This window comes from Zootoca vivipara, chromosome 2 (genome assembly GCF_963506605.1).
Source record: "Zootoca vivipara chromosome 2, rZooViv1.1, whole genome shotgun sequence".
Classification (NCBI taxonomy): Eukaryota; Metazoa; Chordata; class Lepidosauria; order Squamata; family Lacertidae; genus Zootoca; species Zootoca vivipara.
The window spans coordinates 32,021,662-32,033,661 of record NC_083277.1 but is presented as its reverse complement, the minus strand read 5'-3'; positions in this window follow the sequence as shown (position 1 = coordinate 32,033,661).

Here is a 12,000-nt window from a genome sequence, read left to right as displayed (position 1 = left end):
TAATGATATCTTGCTTTACACACACATACTCTCTCTCTCACAGAGAGACATGCAAGTAGAGCAAGCACAGCCGAGACTGAACTGATTTGGATTTCAGCAAAAGAAGTGTTAAAAAGCTATCATTGCACAGGGTGCCCGCAATACCGAGAAATGCTGGCCTAACTGCCTACAGGTGACCTGATCAGATCCATATTACATTTCATTTTGGAGCAAACCTCCCTGTTCTGCAAAGTCTTGTGAAGATTCCATTAAGATTCCTTAATGGACTATACCAGATCAGACTGTCGGGGGTGGGGGGGAATGGACAGAATCTCATTCCTGAATGCTACCTCACATAAAATAAAACCATACACACAGAATAGCACATTATTTAGACCCAAAGTTCTATTTTTATTCCATTTCAAAAGTTTTGCAATAGTGAGTCTTCTCAATTAAGGAAGCTGTTCAGTCTACCATTAGGTGGAGCAGGTGCAGCAGAGGCAGATAACTGTGATATTGATAACTGCACTTGCCCCAAGGCAACCATATGGCAGACGGAATATGAACTAGGTCAACTCATGTTCAGGATCTTGATGTCTACAGATGTTCAAACATGGGTTGGGATCAATGATTCAAACTGGTGTAGAACTATTTATAAGCTTGGGGTGCAGAAAGCTATCATTTTAAGAGGGGATGGCACCATATTTGGGGAAATGTTCATGTGAGTCTATCCCAGGGCTTTCCCCCCCCCCCAGCAGGAACTCACCAGAACTAAGTTCTAGCACCTCTCAGGCCATTGCCATTATAAGAGAACAAGGGAAAGGTCCGTGATGGGTTCTGGCACCAGAAAAATAGCACTGGCCTATCCTATGTGCACATACGCATATGTAGAGCTTAGTTCCATATCAACATGAAAATAAGGACACATTTAAACTCACAGGCACAGAGTCTGCATGTCGTAGAAGCTAGACACAAAATGGTTGTGATGGAAATAAAAACAAAATTCGGATTATTAGATGTAAAGGAATCAGAACAGATACATAGTCCAATTTTGTGACAGATCTCCCTAATTAAACAAGGAGACAAATCTATGCCCAAGATATCTTTCGGGGGGGGGGGTTACTCCCCTTTCTGACAACTACAGATATTAGATGGCTGTGGTTTCTTTTTATTCTTTATCCCTTTGTAGCTTTGTATTCTGCTTTTTAGGAAGTAAAAATCACACACAATAAATCATCCTCGCTAAAACAACATCATGCTGAAAGAATATGTGTCTGTGAAGTTTGATACTCATGGGGCAAGCTATTAAGCAGGCTAAAATTATTTGTGGTGGGAGAATTCGCTGGAAACAGTAGCATATGGGTAAAGAAGAGATAATTTAACAGAGAGCATGAGAGAATGGGATTTGACTGTTTTATTAGTCAGGGGATTAGAAGCCATGGGCCAGGGAGAAGGAACAGGTCTTTTATTAACAGTGCTAATACCCATTTAGTTTATCCAAATGTGATTGGAAAGAGCTACAATGTATAATCCTGAGAAGCTGAGCTTATGCTGAAAACTCCAATTCATCTATAATTAGTCCAATTCAAGCAGCCAGTTCAGGATGATACAAGAAACTTTATGAGATCTGTTAAAGCTTTGCAAAGCAGTCTCTTTAATGAATTCAAAGGAAAGTAACATAGATTATGGGAGAGGAGGGTGTAAATCAAGCACAGCATATGTAAACATCTTCATTGCATGCAGCTATTAGAAACCTGCTTTAGAGACGCTTGGGATCCAACATTTGCTTGAGACAAATATTGGACAATATGAAAGAAACCTCTAACTTCTGCTCCACCAAGTCTTCAGCACATGATCTTAAAACTGCAACAGTGCAACATAAAAGTAACATAGAAGCTATGGGAAAGACATTCTCCATAGCTGATCTCCTCTCACACAACTGTGCGGAAAATGTCAACGAGAAGAAAAGAAAGACTTAGAAGAGCATGTGCACCTGACATCACAGCGCCTGCTTGCAACCACAAACAAACTGGAAGAAATAATGCAGAAAGAAGAGAGAGAGAGTGTAAAGAATATCTTGAAAGCTAGTGGAGATAAGTAGAGGATAGCATCACGTTCCTTTGGCTATAAGAAAACTCTGGCATGATAAGACAGAACTAACAATAGAAGATGATGCCAAAAGCAATGCCAGAGAAGCTGGAAAGAGTCCACAAAGGACACCTTGGGGTGGTATTGTGCAAGAGAAGAGCAAGGGATACGCTCTACTGACCTGGCATGAACAGAAGTTGGTTGGAGTCAGTAGCACTTGTTCAAAACAACAAAAACAGAACAAAGAAACCATGACAATTAAGGAGATGTCCTGCAGAATTTGACAGCAACTGGCTACGGAACTATTTGAACTGGAAGGAAAGCATTACTTGCTAGTGGTTGATTATTATACTGTAGCTGTTGCATTGAAGTAATTGGAAAACACCTCACCCAGTGCTATAATAAACCAGACAAAGGCAGGACTCTCAAGGCATGGCATTTGTGATGAATTATTTCCTGACAATGGATCCCAATTTGAAGAACCCCATGGATTTGCAAAAGAGTGGGGTTTAATTCACACTACCAGCAGTCCATATTACCCACCATCCAATGCTCTGGCAGAGAAATGTGTACAAACTGCAAAGCAGATACTGACCAATGTCAAGCAACATTGACAAGATCCATAGTATGGGTGACTAAACTACCCATGAAATTGGGATACTTGCCCACTCAAATGCTAAGGAGAAGAAGGATCAAATCCAGGATACCTGCCAAAGACTCATTTCTGAAGCCTAGAGTGGCAGATCATCACAGGATGAAACAAAGCTGGATTGACAAAAAAGAAAAAAAGAAATTCTATGATAAAAAGCCAAAATACTAAGACCACTCCACAGAAATTCAAATGTAATGATACAAAGCTAAGACAGCCAATGACACCCTGGAAATGCCTCAGAGACTTCAGGATATCTCAGGTCCTACAGAGTACAAGTAGAAAGTGAACAGTCACTAAGATGAAACTGCGGACACCGAAGATTCACTCCCAGAGTCACTTTTGCAGCTGTAACAGCAGATGAGCCACAGGGAGAAGCTGAGAGGGATGAAACCATAACTAGTTTGGATACCCCAGCAAGACTGTCCAAGAGGTAATGGCACAAGAACCACGGGAAGAATAACTGTCATCACATGACTCTCCAGAGACAGCAGAAAATATAAGCAACACTCACTCAAGGTAGGAAAGAAAATTCCAACTAAGCAGCGGAAAGACTATGTCACACAAGAGAAGCAATGATTAGGCCTGTTTGTAATTTGTAAAACAAAACAAACAAACCTCAGAGCATTTTTTTTAAAAATAATAATAATCATATATTGTCAACTAAATATATGGCAGGCAGCCCATTTAAGAAAAGCAGTTGTAATTCACTAGGCCAGCTCCTGAAGTTCTGATTCAGAGGTGTGTACTGGATGGAGAAGTTGGTTACTACTCCATGCGGGCTCCAGGGCCTCATCAGAAAGTTGTTTTTAACCATTAATTCAGCTTGTAGTGAATTTCTATATAAGCAGCTGGCGGCAACACTCATATTGGGTTTCTCTTTTGTAGGGTAATGTGTAGGGCAATAATGATGGGCTCTATATTCTTTAAGCCTCCCTTTCGTAAAAGCCGAATGAGGGCAGTCACCTGCCCACTGCCGCAACCCAGAATACCTCTGGGAATTATCCTAACCCATGACATAGTTTGACATAGCAGCAAAGCTTTTGTGGTTCTTGTTGGTTTTGGGAGAAAGAAAGTGGGGGAACTTTAGTTACCTCACATTTTTAGGTAACACCCACACCGCCCCAGCTCAAATGCTAATTCACACACCAAATCTCAATGCAACCTATAGTTTCTGTACACACCAAAAGCATCATCATAATCATGAAATGTGGCTCAGTGTGTATTAAAAAAAACCACACACCTAGATTATGTGTACAATAAGAGCCTGGAATCATTTGCATGAAGCCACTGAACACCAAAGCAGAGGCAGCTGCTTCTCACTGATGAAGATATATTGTGGCTGTGTTGCCTTCATGCTCAGCATTCCAAGTCGACATTTCAGTGGTAGACTCCCCCCCCCTCTCTCTCATGGCTTACTTTATTTCCCCCCCCCTCCTCTTCCCACATGGTACAAAATGGCTAAAACTAAAGGGTCTTTGAGAACAGACAAATTACTCTATCTCTTGGTAAAAAGGTAAAGGTAAAGGGACCCCTGACCAACAGGTCCAGTCATGACTGACTCTGGGGTTGTGGCACTCATCTCGCGTTATTGGCCAAGGGAGCCGGCATACAGCTTCCAGGTCTTGTGGCCAGCATGACAAAGCCGCTTCTGGCGGACCAGAGCAGCACACGGAAACGCCATTTACCTTCCTGCTGGAGCAGTAACTATTTATCTACTTGCACTTTGACGTGCTTTCGAACTGCTAGGTTGGCAGGAGCTGGGACCAAGCAACGGGAGCTCACCCCATCACAGGGATTCGAACCGCTGACCTTCTGATCAGCAAGCCCTAGGCCAGGCACCCCCAAACTGTGGCCCTCCAGATGTTTTGGCTACAACTCCCATGATCACTAGCTAACAGGACCAGTGGTCGGGGAAGATGGGAGTTGTAGTCCAAAACATCTGGAGGGCCGAAGTTTGGGGGTGCCTGCCCTAGGCTCTGTGGTTTAACCCACAGCGCCACCTGCGTCCCCATCTCCTGGTAACCAACAGCAATAAATAATCAATTTTTTTCAATTTATTTTTGCAATGGAAACCTGTTTTGAAATGAATGTAAAAATGTAGTTCTTTTTAATTAATAAATAAATGATGGATGCATTAAAAAAACAATACTCCAGGGCTCCGTCTGAAGCTCCCTGCTGCTTCCCCCTCTTCCCATCTCACACGACACACCTTTGTATTTGCCTTATCTGAAAGTTTGATGCAGTTCAGCACTAAATGAAGGGAGCTTCTTAATGAGCATATGAACGGCCACACCTTTTCAGCACTTCTGAACTCAGTGAGGTTATGACCATAGCTGCCAAGTTATCCCTTTTTTACAGGGATTTTCCCTTATGCTGAATAGGCTTCCTCGCGAGAAAAGCGATAACTTGGCAGCTATGGTTATGACAATGAACAGGACCACTGCCCTGCCCTTTGATAGCTCATGTGTCTTACGGCCCTTATATCAGGAATAGCCAACATGGTGCCCTCTAGAGGTTTTTCTGGATTAGAACTCGGACCACCCCTGGCCAGACTGGCTGGGGTTGATAGGAGGGGTTCCAACAGCATTTGGGAGGGCACTACATTGGCTTATCCCTGTTCACCATGCACTAAATGATGTGTTTGAAAGGCAAGACTGTTTAAAAAAGTAACAAATGTCTGAATCCACACAGAAGCCTTTATCACACCCACATGCAGAAATCACAAACTGCTCCATCAAGCACTGCATGCACTTTTGGCATAAAAGGCACACACATCTTCTAGTTTCTGGTACTGTAAGCATTCCAAACTTTTCATAACATACAACAGCTCATCTAGCATACAAATGAAGTGACAGGAACACAACTTATTGATCTCTAAGTGGGAAAAAAACACCACCACCAATCCCCCTCCTCGTGAACTTCAATTCATTTTAATTTGACATTAAAATGAGCACACTCCGAGTGAGGATACTTCCTCCTTGAGAGTGAAATGAGCTGAAAAGAGACATTTAGTGCTTTGCATATGATGGAACAGTTCAAAAATGAAACAATCCACTTGTGATCTTCCTTACCTTTTAAACGTGAGGGTATAAAGCCATGTGCAAGGGCTAAAATCAGCACTGTCATCCTCTGTGCTACCTATTAAATGCAGCACGCGGGCACACCAACACACACACACACACACACACACACACACACACACACACACACACACACACGAGCTGTTGGAAGATATTAAGAAATATGCCTATTCTGGTGTCTGGGTAGCAGCACCCTCATTTATAAATATTTTTCCCCTCATATGAACATATATTTAAGAGAAACACAGCCACTTCTCTTTCTCTATAAAATGCAATGGTTAAAGAGAAGGGCAACCAGTCAGTCTCCTTTATTCGCTATCTCTTTTATGCTAATACAAATCACTACCGGGGGTTGGGGGGAGTGTTGGAGAGACAAAAGAAAACGAAGCTTCCCTTCCAGCATTATTCACATTGCAACAGACAGCCCAATTTAATTTTGTACTTACAGATCTTAGCAGCCAATGTCTCAGGATCTTTTTGCAGTTTCCTGCCAAACTGCTACAAGCTCTCGGAAAGCCACACTGCTCATCCAGGCAAAACCGAGCCGTGCAGAATGTCCTATGCAGCTGGGAAATAATGGAACTCTTTCCCCAGCTGGGACTGCAAGCCTTTTATCCGCTGAGCATCCTCTATCTCTTGGCTGGGATTAACTGTGAAAGGCATGGCTTTCCCACAGCATCCACGACAAGGACCCGCACCATTAGGGCACAGGGACAAAAATGTGGCTAGAGCTTGGAATGCAGGGATCCAAAAATCCTACATATTTTCAAATTAGTTCTCTACTTGGCTCCCTTGCAATACAAGGACACACACACACACACACACACACAGAGAGAGAGAGAGAGAGAGAGAGAGAGAGAGAGAGAGAGAGAGAGAGAACACAAAGCTGTACTGTATGTCACACCCTCAGCATGATAGATCAAATGTTCTTACCATTTTTTCCACACAGATGTGAGCTCCTGCCAGGTATTAAAAGCTCCTTCTTGTCTTGAAATCTGGGTCACTAACCAATATATTAAATTTCTAACAGGAACAGGGAGGGTTTTGCCTGGTCCCTGTTCATAAACCTGCACTGTTCACTATAAAGGATTAGATTTGTCAAGCATGTATCTAAAATAAACCAACACTCCAGTCCTCATTAAATATTTAATCCTACTATGGTGCGTGTATCTATCTTGTATTATATCTCTACTTGTTTTATATACGGTGTGTTGTGTGTGTGTGTGTGTGTGTGTGTGTGTGTGTGTGATCATGTTCTTGTCTAAATAATACAGTAGCATACTGACTCATGTTTCCCATATTAATTATATTTATTTATTTGTCACCTTTCTACCCCAAGCTCAAGATGGCATTCATTGTTTTCTTCCTCCTCATTTTATCCTCACAACAACCCTGTGAGGTAGGTTAGGCTGAGAGACAGTGACTGGCCCAAGGTCACTCAGTGAGCTTCCAGGCTGAGTGGGGACTTGAACCCTGGTCTCCCAGGTCCTAGTCTAGTGCTCTAACCACTACACCACTCTGGCTCTCCTTATATTACATAAAATATATATAGTATAGTCAGTGCTATTTTTCTAGAAAAAGAGTTGGCAGAACTCAGCATGAACGCCTCCCTTGTTATCTTATAATGGCAATGGTGCCCACCTGAGAGGGGCGGGAACTGATTTCTGGTGAGCTCTGACTGAAAAAAAAGCCCAGAGTATAGTACAGTACAGTACAGTACAGTACAGTATAGTATAGTCATACCTTCGGTTACAGCTGCTTCAGGTTGTGTTTTTTCGGGTTGTGCTCCACACCGAACCCGGAAATACCGGAACGGGTTACTTTCGGGTTTTGGCACGCGCGCATGCGCAGAAACACTAAATCGCACTTTGCACATGTGCAGAAGCGCTGAATCGCGACCCGCACATGCGCAGACGTGGGTTGTGAATGTTGTGGGTTGCGAATGAGCCTCCCGCATGGATCACGTTCGCAACCGGGCGTCCACGTATATTATAGTATAGTATAGTATAGTATAGTATAGTATAGTATAGTATAGTATAGTATAGTATAGTATAGTATAGTATAGTATAGTGGATTATACCTTATACTGAAAGTTGCATACATATCTTTAACAGTGGAATTGTATAGAATTGTACGGAAACAAATCTGAGGGGGGCTTACAGAAAATTGGAAGTGAGTGGTGTGTGTGTGTCTCTCTCTCTGTGTGTGTGTTTAAGCATCACATCATTCTCCCTTGCTCATGGTTCCATGGCTCTGAAAAGATATAGAAGCAGTGAAATTCTGTCAAGTATCAAGGTGTCACGACTACAAAACAAACCAACAACCCCACCCTTAGAAATGTTGAAAATCTTATCAAAATCCTGTCAAATTCCTTCAAAATCCCTATGGCTACTTCTCCTGAGACAGGCCTTCTCCAAATCCATTGAATCAATGGCAGTCTTCATTCTGTGGAGGAATTTGTGCTGGGAAGGTGCCATACAACTTAGATGCAGCTTGGGAGCCAAAGCTCACAATCTTTGTGCTTAGCGGATAATGGGTGTCCAGTATCCTTTATGTGCTATGTACAAACAATCAGGGGGCCATTCCTCACTTTTCAAGGAGGGAGAGTCTACTCACTTTCTGTTCCATCCAAATCCTAAGCAAATAGGAAAGCGAAGAGGAAAAAGTGAAACACATGAACAGTCCAAAGATGAAGGCTTCAGCTCCGATCGAATATAATGAAAAGTTAAAATGCAACCCTATAACATCCCATTGTTACCGAGGGCTTATATGGGGGCACTGTCAATGTCTTTTGGGTTTCTTTGACAGTGGTCTGTCAAAGCTAAAATCAGTGAGTCTTCTTGGATGCTGTGCAAGAGAGGAATTTTCATGTTGGTAAGTATTTGCTATGGGTGATCATTTTCAGTATTATTGCATTGTGTCAGGGGTGGCCCCTTTTTCTTTGGTGTGCCAGATAGTACAGGGTCAGCAATTCCAATCAGCATGAATATAGCAACATCTGCCCAAAGGTTAGCCAACCCTCTCCCACTGATGTAATATGTATGTGTGCATGTACTTTCTTGCATTTATATCTTTCCTGTCTTCCGTCATGGGTTTCAAGGCAATATTTGTGTGGTTCTCAGGTGGTCTACTCAGACTTGCTTTGCTTCAGTATGTGGCAGCCACATATGGCTTCAGACAACGCCTTGAGGCCATGGTTGGTATTATTTACAAACCATTTTAAATATCTTGCCCAGATCCTTTGGGTATAGGTGCACTGAGACCACCAGCTTCCTGAAGCTAAGTAGATGTGGTCACTGCCTGGAGGGAATGCTATCTGGCACCTCCATCTACGTTGCATTGAGTTCCATCATAGAAGAAAGGTGGATATACCTTTGAGGCTATAAAACTTATAAAGTAATGGATGGATGAGTGAAATGATTATAGGCCAGAAATTGCTCATGCAGTGGGGCAGAGCCCCATTGCTAGCTTCCTAGCTGTGAGGTTCCTGCTGTTCACTGGGATGGGAAGGTCGGCACATTGCGGGCTTGCTGGAGGAAGTGTCACTTCTGCTACAGAATACTAATAAACTTTCAGGTCCTCGCATGTCTTCCACTCAAAAATGGAATGTGTCAACCTGCCACTACAAAAGGATGCCCTCCTTTTAGGGATGAAATAATTTGTATTCGCAGCGAAGGGAGGCAGAAAATGAGAGTTTTAGAGAACACTTGTGCCAAAAAGAAAGGCCCTGTTTTGAACCCTTCGGCTCACTAAACATTTTTATGTAATCCCAATGTAAATCCATTAGTTTGTAATAGGATTAATTGCATGCCTGCCTGAACAATAAGATATGGAGAAGAAATGGAGCACTGGCAACAAGAGATACACGTGTGCCTTTCAGACCCAAAATGATAGGCTGGTGAATAGAACCCAGGAAGGCTTTTATGGTATGAAGGTAGAGCAGATTTATTCCAGTCATATAAAGAGAAAGGATATAAGTTAACCTGTGGAATAGGGGTTATCTGAGTTTCTGATGCAGACCAGAGTATGGAATAGAAGAGGCTGTGGAAATACCAAAACCTCAAATTCTAGTGTAAAGTTATATTCTGATTCCCTGCTTACAATGTATTGGGCTTTGTGTGGGGGGGGGGGTTGATGAGGTGTCCCAGTTTTTTAAAGGTACCAACCACATAATGTATCTGTAGGCAATATGATTCTCTAGTATATAATGATCTGTTGAAGTCAGTGTGGTTAAAGGGAGTTGTGATAGAGATCTTAGCTGCCATGCAAAAGGTGGAGAAGACTTGTTCTCTGTTGCTTCAGAAGTCAGCATTAGAACCAATGGGTGGGAACTTCAGGGAAGGAGATTTTGGCTAAACATTAGCAGAAACTTCCCAACCTAACAGCTTGTTGACAGTGGCATAGATTGCCTTTGGAGATAGCGGGCTCTTCTTTACTGGAAGTATTCAAACAGCAGTTGGGTGGCCAGGGAAGCTATGGTTGCATTTGTATATTGCAGATCCTTCACTGAGCATGGTGTTGGGGTGATGTGTAGGGTTTCTCAATGACCTACTTTATGGCTAGGCACCTTAGTAAAAGTTTGTTAACATCCAGCATCAAGTGATCTATGAACATCCATAGAGAAGGCTGTGTTGAAGGAGCAAACATGGGCATGGTTAAGTCACTCGATTCTCTTTGAGTTTCAGATGACACAGAACTCTCTAAAATGAAGGCTATGGTGGGGGAACATGGCACACTGCCAAGCCATGGGTTCTCCCAGAGCCCTCACAAACAGGTATGAAAACGGAAGAAGAAAGAGCCATCAAATCTAGTCAGATTTTGCCTCTTAAAGATTCCAGTCTTTGAGGGGGTAGGAACTTTCTAATACAAAAGGAACATACCTGCCAAGTCCCGGACTACAGAATCCGGGACCGGCAGCCGCTTTGCCCATCTATGGGCACCAAAAATGGCCGGTGCTGGCTTCAAAAGTCGTGTCTACGCATGTCCGGAAGTGCGTAGACGCAACTTCCGGTGTCACTCTGCCCATCTATGGGCACCAAAAATGGCCGCCGCTGACACCGGAAGTCGTGCCTACGCACTTCCGGACATGCGTAGACGCGACTTTCGAAGCCGGCGCTGGCCAACGGGAGACAAAGAGATATGGGAAACGGTATGAAAAAACGGGGGTTTCTCAGGGAAAATGGGATACTTGGCAGCTATGAAAAGGGAGGAAGGGAGGAAGGGAGGAAGGGAGGAAGGGAGGAAGGGAGGAAGGGAGGAAGGAAGGAAGGAACTAGTAGGTTTGGGTTTTCCTGTTATGGGTAGTGAGCCCCAGACTTCACATTTGGGTGAAATGCCATCGAGGACTCTAAAAAGCAAATTCAATAGATGTATCCTGTGAAGTTTAATTAGATTGGATCTAGGTAGAGACAGAGTATTTGCCCTTGTCCTTGTCAGCAGAGAAAAGCTGGTTTATGTTTACATCTTGACTTGCCCTGTGAGGTCAGTTCTGCACTAGAACTGCTATTTCAGACAAAATGGAAAATTGTGTGGTCAAAGGGTTAGGTAGACACTCCAATATTATTTTAGAATTTGGCAATCTTAGCTACAGCTGGCATACAAAGGAGCAGTTTGATCAAGCTGCATAAGGCAGATTCGCTGCATAAGGCAGATTCGCTGCTTGGGCTCCTCTCTTCATGGCCTAAGGATAAAATCAACCCTGACCTGTATAAGGTTGGCTAACGAGCAATAGATTTTGGGTGTTGGTGGTGAACGAAGCTGTATTGAAATTATCCAGTAGCACCTTAGAGACCAACTAAATTAACTTAGTTGGTCTCTAAGGTGCTACTGGACAATTTTATTATTAATATATATATATATATATATATATATATATATATATATATATATATAGACTGCGTCAGACCAACACGGCTACCTACCTGAATCCATAAGCATAATGTTTGAGTCAAAGTACCCAAACAATCATTTTCTCCATTTTATTTTGTTGTGAAGGAAACTAATAATAGGAATTCTAAGAGCTGGGATGCTGACATTCAGAGGTACAAGCCCCTTTGGCATGAGACACAGAAACTCTGTCTAATTGCTTGTGGCACTTGTCATAAAGTTATCTGAAGGCTTTGGTGCGTAATGTGGAGGTGGTTTGAAGCGTAGGGGAAACCTGTCTACCCTTTGCTTGCAGATCTATTCCTGACTATCCCT